The sequence below is a fragment of the Armigeres subalbatus genome, chromosome 2 (assembly GCF_024139115.2).
Source record: "Armigeres subalbatus isolate Guangzhou_Male chromosome 2, GZ_Asu_2, whole genome shotgun sequence".
Taxonomy (NCBI): Eukaryota; Metazoa; Arthropoda; class Insecta; order Diptera; family Culicidae; genus Armigeres; species Armigeres subalbatus.
In genome coordinates, this window is record NC_085140.1 from 146,132,319 (window position 1) to 146,144,586 (window position 12,268).

General features: G+C 38.9%; 1 protein-coding gene across 5 annotated transcripts in view; it reads right to left on the minus strand.

The window, feature by feature from the left end:
• Positions 1–12,268, minus strand: part of LOC134210975 (protein grainyhead) — a 704,499-nt gene that overhangs the window by 49,831 nt on the left and 642,400 nt on the right. The gene's annotated exons all lie outside the window — the stretch shown is intronic.

Sequence of the window (12,268 nt, forward strand, 5' to 3'; positions counted from 1 at the left end):
CGAATGACGCTGGATTGCGTTGATGAGCATAAATTAGCCCACCAGTGACGGAAGAAGCTTTTGTTTACAAAAGTAGTTTCCCCCTTTTGAAATGTTGGTGCCAAAAAGGCTTTTTAAGCACAACGACCATCTCGACCATACGGCATTTTAGACCTGATGTCTTATACGGCTGAACGAAGATTTAGACCAAATGACCTGTTCGGCTAAACGACATTTTCGGCCAAATGGCCCTTTCTACCAAACGATCATCGGTGAAACGTTATTTCCAGCCAAATGACTTGTGTGTCCAAACGACTTTTTCGGCCGTATGTCCCTTCCGGCCAAATTACATTTCGGGCAAACCGTTTGGCCAAACGAACAATTCGCCTAAATGAGAATCGACCACATGTCTTTCAGCTTAACGTGTTATTCGGCCAAGTGGCTTCGTCAAACGACCTTTTCCCTTTTATGGGGCGAAGAACCATCTAGGGATCCACCTTATTTTGTTCTGCTTTGTAAGGTGGATAAAGATTCAATGATAAATTTTCAAAACGACTTTTGTGATTTCGTTGACCAATTGACGTTTGTATCTTTGTTTGTAAAATCTCATAATTGCTCATAAATTCGTAACAGTCCCATATTTTCTTAATTTCTAATCTACATGGGACTCTTCTACATCCTTGGGCAGATTAGTCGTTTTGAAAATGTAGATTGAACGTATTTTTGGTGCTTAGAACGATCTCGAGATCTGTCTTATTTTGCTCTGCTTTGTGAGGTCATACAGAAAATTAATTTAAGTGAAGTCGAACAGAAAGTACATCAATGCGCTACTGAATGTGATATTGGATCTCGAGATCTGTGTTATTTTTTCTGCTTTGCGTGCTTGAAAAAAAAATTGTGCACGTTCAAATCGTTTTTGGAGGGTAGAACAATTCCGAGATCTGCGTTATTTTGTTCTGCTTTGTGAGGTCGAAAAGAAAATAAATCTCGTGCTTAGCTTCATAAGGATCATTTTTCACTCGTTAATAACTGACTTAGAGGCTACAACCATGATTGTTGCTTACTGGTGCGTGTTTTAACCATCCTTTATCTAAAATAAAATCGGAGGCAAATGAGTTCGCAATTGAATGTGTTTCAAATCAGGCGTGAATCTGGGTGGGCTTCGGGCTTCGTGGCCGTGCGGATAGCGGCATTTGCGTGTTCTGGAGTGTGGGTTCAATTCCCGATCGTTTCTGCCCTGTCATCGAAATAATTGGTTCTGCTTTGTGCGGGTGAGTAAATTACTTTGACATAACTTCGTACAAAATAATTATTCGGTAGCTGAGGCGACATAGACTCTTGTTACAAGGAGTGTCGAACTCCTATCCAAATTGACTGTGAGGACGTGGCCGACATCGTTCTCCTTCTTCTTATTGGCATTACATCCCCACACTGAGACAGAGCCGCCTCGCAGCTTAGTGTTCATTAAGCACTTCCACAGATATTAACGGCGAGGTTTCTAAGCCAAGTTACCATTTTTGCATTCCTATATCATGAGGCTAACACGATGATACTTTTATGCCCAGGGAAGTCGAGATAATTTCCAATCCGAAAATTGCTTAGACCGGCACCGGGAATCGAACCCAGCCACCCTCAGCATGGTCTTGCTTTGTAGCCGCGCGTCTTACCGCACGGCTAAGGAGGGCCCCGACAGGCCGACATCGTTATTGGTATTGAATTTTTGTATTTCAAACCCAAGTAGGCTATTTTATTGGTGAAATGTGCTTTTTTGTTGTTTCTCTGCCAATCACGACTAGTATCCACGATGTGTACAGTTCTTAATATGCGCCCTTATGATCATAATCGCGAGAAATTTGTGGAGCGTAGAACATGCTCGAGATCCGCGTTGTTTAGTAACTACTTTGAGCGGTCTAAAATCTAGTATCACGTCGGCCAGTGCCTGTATTATTTAATTTTGGATCACCAGTTTCTACATATTGAGGATTATATTAGTCCCAAATATCAACTGTTGGTTTATTATAGCTTTCTTGGTCCATGACAAGAAAAAGGGTTAATGTTGATAATTTCATACATATTTATTAAATACAATTCAGAGTCCGGGAGCGGATGATTCGTGCATTGCAAAACACATCGCCAAAGATTTAACAGCTAACAATTGGAAAATTCCTGAAACCGACCCTGGCGACAGCTCGGTCGCCGTGTTTAGCCCAGATGATAATAGTCCAAAGCAAAGACCATATATGTATGGCAAACAGTCCGAGCGATAAAGCGAGACCGTTCCAAGCGCACAAACGCAACCCCGCTGGAAGGGAACGAGGTTAAGTGGACTCCTCTTTCAAGCCCATAAATACCTATTGGCCACTAGTGCTGATGGCTTCGTTCGTCGCTGGCTCGATCCACCTCAGGACGACGATCGACCGACCAGCAAGGCAAGGGACGACGACGGCTCTAAAGAATGGATGATGACAAGCATTAAATTGCTACTCAATCATTCATCCATCGCGTCGTTAGAGGTTCCGAGAGATCGTCGACGGGACAGGACTAGTGAGTGACTGACGAACGACGGCGGAGGGGGCGGTACACGTGAAGGCACAGAAATAAAACAAAAACCGCTCGCATGAAAGTGCAAAAAATGAGACTTTCGGGAGGCAAGTGGCTGTTGCTGCCAAGTGGCTACTAATGATCGGAGATCGTTCGGTGGCGCACGTAATCGATGACCAAAGAAGCTCCGCTACTATACGGACTCCATCACCGGTTGCGTTTTTGTGTTGACAGCAGTAATCAATTACAACGCGAAATTATAAACCAAAGAAGGGGAAGCTAGACCCGGGGACCGGACGGCGTAGATTTGCGTTGTGGGAAAACTTAAAAACATCGACCGCCCTCTCGACATGGAAGGGTATAATCTCGCTAAATGAACTTATCAGAAATAACAGAGTCCCGGGTGGAAAGGTGGCCGCACTTTCAGCCACAACCATTAGCCGGGGTGCAAATTGAAGAGAATTTCGTGCGAAACAATCGGTGGCGTCTCGTCATTGGACCGATCATCGGTAGACGCTATCCCACGCCTATCAAAATTGGTGACTTTGATGGACAGTTTCATCGTCATTGAGCGGAGAACATCTCTTTTACGGATTTGAGGGTTTTTCACATGTGCAGAAACAGCATATGTTGGTTGGTTATTTTCAAAGTTCGCATTAGAGTTTAGAATCAACAACACATACGTTCAGTGATTTTTTGTATTATGATCTCAAAAATTAAATTCCTAAAATCATTAAATCCAACACTGAAAATCGGACCTCAGAAATTGAATTAGCATTCAGATTTGCTACCAGTCATTAGCGATCAAATCGTTAAAATGCAAACTTATCGAAGCTAAATGCACGTTTCGATTGCTTTTGATGCAATTTGGGAATATATTTGGGAAGCTGCATATTTTAACCATGTCAGCTAAGCACCGAGAAACGATCATCCATACAAAATCAGTCGAAAAGGCTTAGCACGAAGCTCATTAACATCTAATGAGTTCTGTTTTAGGTTGATCGTTCAGCGCGTATCGGGCGAGAGCGCGAAATCGATGAAACTGTCAGCTTAATTTAGGTTAAGCCGCCGAATTTGGCAACGAGGAAGCGAAGGCCGCGCCCGCTTGCCCATGAGCACGCAAATTCCATATGACAAATATTTATCCTTAGGCGGCGAGCGAAGGCCTAATTCCACCTTGTTCGTGGTTAATAAGTCTGAGCTCCGATTTGTTTTGAACCCTTTAGTTGGGTGGGTAGGTACGATCCGATCCGATCAAAACTTGCAAAACCAAACGGACAGGTGGTTCTCGCAGCGGGAATCGATAAATCGATCCGCGTCTACGCACATCCCGTTTGTCGCGCTGCGTCGCCACAATGTCAGATTGTGCGCGCGAGGTCTGATTTATAAGTGACACAAGCAGCGTTATCCGCCGGCCGCCTCTCGTTCGATGACAGGAGGGGTTCGAACACTCGGAAAGTTACGACGGCAAACAAAAGAAACGTGTGAAAATTGAGATTTTCCAGTCAGTTCTGTGTCGACTGAAGGCGGGAGCGGGATCCCGAAAGACAGGGGGGTACTACTACATGTTTCGGATTGCAAAGGCTTCATCCCAACAGGGCCTCAGCAGCGAATCGTTCGAAAGGTGGGTCTTGGCTTGGGTATAGAAGAACAACGGCACCGTCCGGGTCGTCGCGTTTGTGTTTCGTTACCTCTCGCGATTATCAGACTACGAAGAACGATGACGAATGTCCAGGGTAGGATGCTTGGGAAGGGAAGGGAAGGGAAACCGAAGGAAGCGGACCACGGAGGTCTGCAGATGCGCACAGAAGGAGGAAAACGGAGAGAAAATGATATATATTTTAAGTGCTAATCTGAAGATTTATAACGTATAAATTTATCCGCGCCTGGTTATTTATATTCAATTTGTTCAACTTTCTTGTTCGACCGAACGAGCAAGCGGCGAACTACGAATGATTGGACCCCGTCCTGTAGCCCGGTGTTCGGAAGAGAGGGTACAAATATGTGACACTATGGAGAAAACTTTTGAATTTGGAACAACGGACCAGCTGAAAGTGGAGCTTTTGGTCACCCCAGCTCTTGCATTTTTTGTTGTTGAAAAATTTGATGCCAATGTAATATAGAGGTTTTATTTTGGGAAGAGAAGGGGTGATAAATTAAAATGTAATTTCTGAATGCCGAGGAAAAAGCCAAAAATAAATTTGAATGAAATAGAGACCAGAATACCAGATCAAATTGGTGAGATGATTGTATTTGGTTGCACGACGAAAGCTAACGTCGTGCGCGTCACCGAATTTCCAAAGGGACATTCTTCCAAATTTCCAACGAGAAATTCTTTCAAACTTCCAATAGGAAAGTCTACCAAATTTCTAGATAGAAATTCTCTCGAATTTACAAAGTGAAACTCTTCAAAAAAAATTTCCGATTTTGAAAGGGAGTTTTTCTGGGGAAAACTTTTGAATTTAAACAGAATTTAAACAGAATTTAAACGAAATTGTCAATCTCCATTATATTTTTTTTAATTTTACAGGAAATTTGTTTGATTTTCACTTACTTTTACTCATGTTCATACAAAAATATTTTAGATTCCTCGGAAATTCGAAAAAAAACTCAAAGGACTGCTCATTGATAAACACTTTTGAATCGAACTATCTCTTCGTTATTCAAAACGACAAAAAAACTCAGATTAACCCACCTAGCGGCGATGATGCTTTTCTCGTGCATCATAAAATGTATTGAAAAAGTCACATTATAAAGGTCAAAAAGGCACAATAGGGGGAATAGAGGGATCGCATTTTGACTTTCATTTTGCATGTTTTTGCATTAATTGATATGTATTGCCACCATCCTAAAGAACTTTTTTTTCCGGTTTTGAATTTTTTTCCAAGGGAAAAAACAATGATTTTTCAACAATTCCGAAATCTAATTTAAAATCAGGCCAATTTTCAATAGCAAACAATGGGACCGCATTCTCCGTCAGGCGTCTAATTTGTTGCGAGTAAATCGGGTAATGCTAAGTTCTAAAAAGTGTGTCTACAAAATTTGAACACATACACACATACAGACATCACCTCAGTTCGTCGAGCTGAGTCGATCGCTATATAACACTATGGGTCTCCGAGTCTTCTATCAAAAGTTCTTTTTTGAGTAACAATTTTGTTGTACGTGAAAGGCAAAACCTATCAATCTTAATTCAAAATAAATCAGGCCAACGGGTCGTTTGGCCGAATACCGTTTGGTTGAATGGTTGAAAAGTTTTTCCTTAGAAGTGAGGAGTAAGAATTGCGAAGTGCGAAGTGGGATGTGAGGAATGAAACATGAGAAATGAAGAAGTAAAAAGTGAGAAGTGGAAGGAAAATATGAATTGGGAAATAAGAAGTGAGAAATTAGTAGGGAGGTGTAAGTAGTGAGAAGTGAGAAAAGATCATTGAAAAGTGAGGAGCTAATCCTCATTCCTACTTCTACATTCCTTCATCTTCTTTTTTCTTTTTTTATTATTTACTAGCTAAACGTACCCTGCGTTGCTCGGGTTTTGGAGTTCTAAATGTAAATTTATGAGTTTTTTGCGAAGCCGCACTCTAAATCATTTTTTGCATGATCGTATTGGGTTGCTACTACCGTATGCGGAGAGAATTTCTGATGAAAAATCTTTTTGGTTTACATACGTAATTATATTTTGAATTTAAAAAATAAATGAATTTTTAATTTTATATCGACATTTTGGATCTATTTTTTTTGAAACATCAAACAAAAAATATAACAAAAATAATTATTTATTGAATTTCGGCAAAGCACTTTGCCGATCAACTCGGCAATGTATTACCGAACAGTACGGTAAATTTTGACAGCTGGGAGTTTTCACAAGATTTACGACCAATCGGTAATTTTAACTTTTACCGAGATTTATACCGAGATCTCAGCTGTTGGATTCTCGGCAATTTATTTTTCCGGCCTCGACGAAAAATTTTAAATGTGTAGATCTTCTTTTTTAATCCTTCTGTCTATTTTCTCCTTCACCCTTCAACATTTTTCCTGCTTCCTTTTTTAGTCTTCCTTCTCACCTTTTCATTCTTCTGTTTTTAAATTCTTTTTTCTTCCTTCTCCTTCTTTATTTGCCTTCCTCTCTCTTTTATTTTTCTTCTTCCATCTTCTTTTGTCTTTTTTGATTTTTTTCTCTTTCCTACTTCCTTCTCTTTTCATCCTTCGTCTTTCTTTCCTCTTTTTTCTTTATTTTTCTTTCTTCCTCTTTCCTCCTTGCTTCTTTTTTCCTCCTTGTTTCTAATTCTTTCCTTCTTTGTTCTGTTTCACTACGCATTTGTCAAGTCTCGCTTCTAACTTTCCAATTTTCATATTTAAGTTCTTACCTATCGGTTTTAATTTCTCACTACTCACTTCTTACTTCTTACCCCTCACTCCTTGCTTGTCACCCATCACATCTCACCTCTTCTACTCACTTAGTTTTGACTTTTTATCTCATTTCATTTCACTTTAACCACAACTTACCGCGAAAATCTAATTCATTACTCCTCACCCTCATTTTATACTACCCAAGTAACCAGTAAGCATTATATAAAGCATTTGAGTGGCATTATATGCGCCTTTACTGCAAAACATTAAATGCCAATAAGCCCTATAGTCGCCTTTAATGCTATTTTAATGCAGGTTTTGGCCCAATATATGGCTGCTTAAATGCTCAATCCTACTTTATCGATAAAGTAGAAATTTCGCTGAGTAGCATTTATTCAGCATCCGAAATGCTGAATAAATGCTTAATTTTTAAAACAAGAAAAAAAGTTTTTATAATGGCATTTTTTTCTAATTATTTTTTTACATAGTTTTTTTTTCATATTATATCGTTACTGTTATTTTCATATTTGAAATGGAACATAATTTTTTTACTTTCTTCGAGCGGGATTCGAACTCGCGGCTCTTGCCATTCGACGCTGTAGTTGTCATCGCCCTTACCAGCTGGCCCATAAGAGAGAGATGGTAGTGGAAATAATTTTGCCAAACATAAACAAAATCCCCTTTCAGGAACATTGAAACTTAATCTAACTCATCTCAGAATGCAACCGTCACAAATGTCATAGCCAGTTGCAATGAAACAGCTACAGTAGTGCTGCTTTAATGCATCCATCAAAAATAGTGCAATGGAATAATAAAATGTAGCTAAACTATGTAATTAGTGATAGGGTTAGGTTAACGACAAGTACTCCTGTCAATGGTCGGAATGGAAAAAACATTCTGCACGTACCGATTTCTATTTTCAAATGTAAGTTCATTGGACAAATAGTCCCCGCTTTATGGTTCCATATTGGAAAACGTTTGACGTATGAACACTACAGGCCTTAAAGTGGCACTAATGTAGCTGTTCCATTGCACTTAACGAAAAACAACATTGTGCATTCAGGATGCTATTTTAAAACTATGCCTCTCATGATTGCTTTGGGAATGCTTATTTAGAACAGCCAGGTTTTCGAAATGCTTATATACAGCATGGAGCATATGCAATGTCAGTATAATGCTACTATAGTGCTTACTTTAATGCTTATTGGTTACCTGGGTACTTACTTCCAAATTCTCATTTAGCATTTCTTATTTGGTACTACTCACTTATCACTGCGCTCTTTTAATTCATCACTCTACATATTGAATCAGGTAACGAATTTTAACTATTCAGTCGAACGGCATTTGGCCAAATGATCTTTTTGGCATTCCGTCTAAAAAAAGTTTCTAAACCAATTTACAAACTGGATTTAAATCACTTAAGTTTCTTCGAATTATTGATACTGGTTTGTTGAGTTGGTGCATAGTAATATTCTATTGAATAATAATGAATCACAGACAGACAGACAATACATAAAATATTTGCCGATAAAATCCATCGCCGTGCAGACACTAACGATATCTGTTGTTCACATCGGCTTAAGAAAATCACCAGCCAGATGGCGCGCACTACAACGTGAAACAAAAAACAAAATCGACTAGCGCGCAACGGATAGTCACTTGGCCAACAAATCAGTGAACATGTGTTATCGAGTGTTATCTCTGTTTGTTTGTGGTTGGATAATCGAATCGACGGCGTCGCACTTCTCTACCTATTTAAAAATGGAAAACAATGTATACAAGTGCTCTACATACTAAGTTTTTCTTTTTCGAGCTCGGCAAAATTGGGTAAGAAAAATTAAACGTGTAGCATATTTAGTGAGAATTTAGTGAAAAATCGAACAAGTGTCAAGCGTAAGAATGCAGTCAGATAAGATAAAGGAGTAAAAATATCAATTTACTCTTGACCTTAAAGAAATGAAGGAATCGATTGAGCCATAACAAAATAGAACGGGTAAGGGCAGTTAACGTGATTGGGCAAATCGGGCAAACTTTTGAGGAGAAGATGCCTCAATCGGTGAAGTTGTGTAAATTAAGAAAATTAGAAGAAGTTCATAAACTGAGTGGATAGTCTTAATTACACTTAGGTAAATTATGAAAATTGTTCGATTTGTAATCTTCTTAGAAACTTCTGAACCAATCGGCGTGAAAATTTGTTTCTGGGCTGGGAAAGGTTCTTAGGATAGTGTAAGACTCCTTCCCGCTCTAGAAAGGGGGGCTCCCATACAAATGAAACACAAATTTCAGCCTAACACAAAATAAAATCAAACATACTTTTGTGGAATTTTCAAAATTTATGGGCTTTATTTTCATTTTGCGTGTAAGAAATTAGAAATATTTTATTAACCACCATAAAAAACGAGGAACAGAAAGTTACGCATCTTCCAATATTTACTAAAAAAATTGAGGAATTTTGAAATATTATTTTGATTTACTTTTAGACATGCATTACGGATTTTATTATTAAACAATATCAAAAACTCTTCCAATTCTGAACAATTGAAAATAACAAACAATAGTCAAAGTACCCTGCCTTAGGCCGATTTTGGGTATTAAAAGGCTAAAATAGTTTTTAGAAAAAAATGTCAAAAGAGTTAAAGACAAATGCGAAAAGAGCAATAGGGTGGGATTATTGAATTGCTGTGCCAAATCCCTTTCTCATGAATAATGGGAAAAAAATCTGCGGATAAGAATAAGAAGAATGTCAACAAGGAAAGAACATGAATTTAATGTGACTTCAACTAATTGGCGCATGAGAATAAATATCAAATCTAATCAATTCACAGTCCTTTTTGATTGAAATTGATTTAAATTACGCTAAACTTAGTTTCACAACCTCAGAAATCTTATTCCCATGTGCTCCTAATAAAAGCGGGACTCGTGCAGTTTCGTCGCGAAAAGTAAAAAAAACTAGCAATTTATTGTCTGGTTGGAGATCGAGCTCCGGCGGATTGTATCTTGAATCGGGCCGAATTGCTCATTTTTCGTATCGGAATACAATGAATTCTCATACACATGGGAGCAAAATTTGCAAACAAGCCTTAAAGTACGTGAGGATCTTAAATCTAGCCGACCAAATTTTCCCTCTGCTGAAACTGTCTTAAACTCGATTTTGTTTTGATTTATAAATTATTTTGAAGCCATCTTTTTTACAGTGGACGATTTCGAAATATTCAGGATTATTTAGAAAGAATGAAATGACCGAAAAATATGTGGTAAAGCAGATTTAAAAATGTCTGTCTCTGCGCTTCATTTTTTTTTACTTTGATGCGTGACCTTATTTTCCGTAAACTTGCAGGACTTGCCTACCTAATGCCGTTCAATCCACTGATGAAATTGGCCACATTTTCAAGCCAAACGAATCATTGAAATGCAACTGTATGAAAAAATCTCCCGAAGAAGTAGCGGTTGTCATTAACTGTTAAAATCCTTAATAAAAATCGATCAATGGAAAATGCAAAAAAAAAGTATGTAAATCTACTTGAGTCTCATTTGTTAGGTCACATTGGCGCCTGCTACGTCAATCATCAATTCAATGTAGGGAAGGGGAACGAAATGATGATGCAGTTACTCGCCCACTGCAAGCCGAATATACTTCTGCACCACGAGCTCCAGCAGAATTTATTGGAATTTTGGGTTAGCTTTAAGCTTTAAGTTCGTCTTGATTAACGAATTGCCGATGTGATATGAAAGCTAGTGATGGATTTACTCATTAGACCTAGGAAACGAGCTTTTTCGTTAATTTCCAATGCTAGTAGTTACTGATAGAATAGTCAAATTTTGAAGGTATTGGATGAAAAATTGGAAATGGCATGAAACTCCACTTCCAGTTCTAGCGATTACAACAACATTAATAATTTTGAGAATGATTCAAATTAGAAGAATCAGGGTTTGCAGAAATTACTCTCAATAGATAACGATCAACGATAAAAGAGAGGCAAAAACTGTTCCGAATCATAACAAGTCATGATACATTTTTTTTATCAAACTTAATTAACTTACTATTCGACGTTTTGAGTATATGCTTACATGCCATGCAAAAAAAAGTTGAACCTACAGGGAATCAATTTTTCTTGCATGCACATGCAAAGCAAGCTTCAAAGGAGAACCAACGACAAAGTTTCGTTTTTGTCGGAGAAAATAATGACAAAGATCCGAAAAGTCAGCAACAAAAAAGATGACAATATTGTCGCTATTTTGCATTATCTCTTATTTCTGCTTCTATGGAAATATTCGCTCGAGAATCAAACTCTAATAACCAAAACAGCAACGTATGCTCGAAAATATCAGAGCATGCAAGACAAATGATTCTTGCCATATTGTGTTCGGGTTCCGATCTGTAAATAAATGAAAGTAAATTGGGATAATTTATCGCCCCCTCATGGAATATCAATCTATCCAGTATTGAAGTCTCAGAGCAACCATTTGTACTCATATTTTGACAGTTACCAGTCACATCCAACTCAGCTAATCACTTTGGCCACTAATAACGGATAAGATTTGCAATTTGCACTAAAATTTAGACGTGGTCGCCCTCGTCAGACTAACCGAATCATTTCGGCCACTACGCCTCAGAACAACTATTTGTACTCAAACACACTATTAAAGCCTCAGAGTAACAATTTGTATTCAACTTCAGACAGTAGCTGTATCCACAAGTCTTACATAACAGCTCTGGCCACAATGAACGTCTTTGGGCAATAATTTGTATTCAAATTCAGACAGTAGGCAACTAGGAATGCCTTGGATCAACAATTTTCTACCTAAATGTAAACGCTTTTGTATTGTAAAAGCTGTACTAATAGAACATTACACCCTTTCTAAAATGTATAAATAATTTGGGTAGTTATCTATACGAATGTGATGTTCCTATTTGGACCTCAGGACTTCAGGCAGTATATTGATGGATCAATTCCGCCAGACTTTTAAACACTTTGGTCACGAATTATCAACACAGCTGCCATAAAAAGTCACTTCGTGGAGAGTCCTTACCGAGGGCTCTCAAATGCTCATCGATACGACAATCACTCCACCTTGTTGAATGCACTTCATACATCATCCCCATGCAGTATCCCCAGCCCCCCATCCCCTACGATCAACAACAAACCATCAATGAACGGTCGTCAACGTCGTTGCCGCGAACCTCATCCATCGTCGTCGTTCACAAGTAAGTCGCAAGTCGTGATCGTAATCACTCTTACACTCCGCGCGCTTACTTTACTTGTTGCTTACTCGGGCTGGTGCGATGGGGTTCGTGTTGCCAAAAGGGCACAGGAGGGCTCTTTACACATATTGGCGGAGTGTAATTGAATCCAAGGGCCATCATTGCGGAGCATCAACGAGCGGGCCCAAGGAACGACTG